Genomic DNA, 2,919 nt, shown 5'->3' on the forward strand with positions numbered 1-2,919 from the left:
ACCTATAACCAAATCCATACCATCATCCCGTGTCTGATTGACACCATCATGCATCTCAATGTCTTCGTCAAAAGTGAGCACACCACCATTACCATCTTCATCGCCAGCCTCTATAGTCTCTCTATCAGATATACCAACATAGGCATCAGTTTCATCATTCTCAGTACCATCCTCATCACCAGCCTCTATAGCCTCTCTATCAGATAGACCGACATAGCCATCAATTTCATCATCCTCTTCTGAAAATTTCACTTCTTCATTGATGAACTCCACATGTAGAACACTTCTACACTTCTCATGGTTTACTTGCAGTAGATAACCAAAGATTTCGTCATCATTCCGGATGTATGATGGCTTGTACGAATACAATACCATTGGAAAGTAACTAATCTTCACTTTCACCTTAGATTCATCTACCTTTATCTTTCTGCAAATACACTCAACCAAACCAGAGTAAGTGATCTCCTCCATTGACTTCCTAAACAAAATCGTGTGAATTTCATCTTCTCCTTCACCATCTCCTGAGATCCATTTTATTTCAGCCCCATCTTTCATATAATATCCCCCATAATAAAAAAAAATGAATGTGCACTGCGGATTTTGCATTTTCCTGAGATAAAATAGAATACCATTAGTATTATCATTATTAGAATAATTCCAGTAACTCTAGTAATTCAAGTAAATTCAAGTAAAAATATTTTGCCTTAGTAATGCGTAGTTCTCCTAGTAATACCCAGAACTTGTTCTTCCACAAACTAATCCGTTTTTAGGACGTTGTTGTTAGGATTTTACATTGACGTAAATTATACTTGTTCTTCCACAAACTAATCATCAAAAACGGACGTAAATTATACTTATAATCTCTTACCACAGTTTTTAAATTCGTTTAAACTTTGTAATTATCATCTGAATGAATATCTCCATGATATACATGACATTTTAAGGGTGATTTTACAAAAAAAATCACCTAAAACGAACAATAATTACCTTCTATATGAGCTTCCAAAATCACCAATGGAGGATGAAGAGGAGGATACAGTACGAGGAAGAAGAAGAACATGTGGACCAAATAATTTTGATTGGTTAAGGTTAGGATGTGGGCCATGTAGGTAGTTGAATTGTGGTTGGTTTTTAATTGAGGAATAAATGGACAAAGGCTAGTTTAGGGAGTGCAACAATAAAGGGGTGGGATGAATAGGGTTGGAGTAATAAGCTTGAGTTTAGGAGGGTATGGGGTATATGGAGTTAAGGTCCCTGAAGACGAGAACTCCATAATTACCTTTTAAAGCTTGAGGTCGCACATGGCTGCTGCAGCCCACTGTGCTACCAAGTTAGCTTGGGAGGAAGATTCAGTTTGAGAAAAAGACCTTCTGCTGTGGAACAAAACCAACCTTTCTCATCACGTACAATACAAGCACCCCCTCCGATTTTTGAACTCTCATCCCAAGATGATCCCACATTGCATTTAACAAAGGATGAGGGAGGTTTTTGCCACTTCCCTGGAAAAATGAATGCTAACAACGAGGTTGGATGAAGGAGGTTTCAAGTGAAGTCGGCCATGGTTTGATTGGTTTCTCCTTATAAACAATTTATATCCTACGTTCTCCCCTTTGTTTTCCTTTTTCTTCCTGATTTTGAATGTATATAACTATACATACGATATGTATGAATATCATGTTTTGACATGTATGATATACACGCGTGTATGTATATGGATACAAGACTACAAAGTCGTAAACATAGATATAATACCAATACATTTAGAAATAGTTTAGAAATCTTCTCAAACTTACAAATATATTACCTGGCATATATAATTTCATGGCTCAAAAACTGTATCCAAAAATGGTAGGCTGTGTCTGAGATCGAGACTATCTTTTCCATTTTTAGTCATCTTATTTGATTCTGTCTGCAAGAAGAAAAAAAAGAACATGAGAAAATTAGTAAGGAATGACCAGAGAATATCATATTGAGTTACGAAGTTAACAAAATATGTTTTACACAAAGATGACCATCCAAATTCTTGAACTTTTGTGGTGGAAAAGAATCCTTATTCAGATTCATCATATAAAGATCACATCTAAAATATAAATGTAAGATCAAAAAGAAATAAGTTAATTTATCATCGCATTCCAATTAATTTTTGCTTAGAAGTTGTGAAGATTATAATACAATATTATCTTAGGCTCTTTTCTTAGTCCAAATTGTTTAACTATGTTTTCGATTAGTGGGTATCCGTAGCGACTTTTTGTTTTTGTTATTGTTCTTGTGATATATTTATTAAATAATAAACAAAAAACTTGTGGGGTGGGGGGTTGTGGGGTTCTTTACAACATGACAACCTGAATTTATCTTTCAGAAGCCTACTCCCTTTGTTCTCTTTTGAATGACGCTTTCAACATTTCACTCAAATTAGGCTATTTATACAATACCTATTTTAATCTTTTATATATAATTAATTTACTCTAGCCATTACTACGACAGATCATGGTAGAAGATTAAAATAAGTCAATTTTTGTTATCTTTTGGAAACGTCTACTACATTAGAACAAGATAAAAATACGAAAATGTCACTTAGAAAATAATGGAGGTAGTAGTATTTAATCATAGGTTAATGAATTTTTAACCAAAAAAGAAAAATATGATAATCCATGCAAATTGTTATGAACCAGATTGTGGATGGCTCATAACCAAGAGATTATGATTTGTAATCTTTCCATTTATTTATGACGGTGTAATCTCCTATATAAAGAACCTCTACGTTATGAATAAAGATAGACTTTTCCTTTACTTTTTAACACGTTATCATCACGAAACTCTAAATCCCTAATCTAATACTCAAATCGAAAAACCCTAAAACCCTAACCCTAGCCGGTGTTGGACCCGAATATGACCCTCAGGTGAGGTACCGATAAGCGT

The 2,919-nt window shown here is 34.3% G+C and overlaps 1 long non-coding RNA gene and 1 pseudogene across 1 annotated transcript; both read right to left on the minus strand.

The window, feature by feature from the left end:
* The window catches only part of LOC106327431, a 67,995-nt pseudogene that overhangs the window by 42,133 nt on the left and 22,943 nt on the right, over positions 1 to 2,919 (minus strand).
* Positions 10 to 1,905, minus strand: LOC106327434. The gene is made up of 3 exons (XR_001267447.1): positions 1,805 to 1,905; positions 988 to 1,648; positions 10 to 610 (listed from the first exon to the last, which is right to left on the minus strand). It is a non-coding gene; the product is annotated as an uncharacterized LOC106327434 (long non-coding RNA).

This window comes from Brassica oleracea, chromosome C2, assembly GCF_000695525.1.
Source record: "Brassica oleracea var. oleracea cultivar TO1000 chromosome C2, BOL, whole genome shotgun sequence".
NCBI classification, from domain to species: domain Eukaryota; kingdom Viridiplantae; phylum Streptophyta; class Magnoliopsida; order Brassicales; family Brassicaceae; genus Brassica; species Brassica oleracea.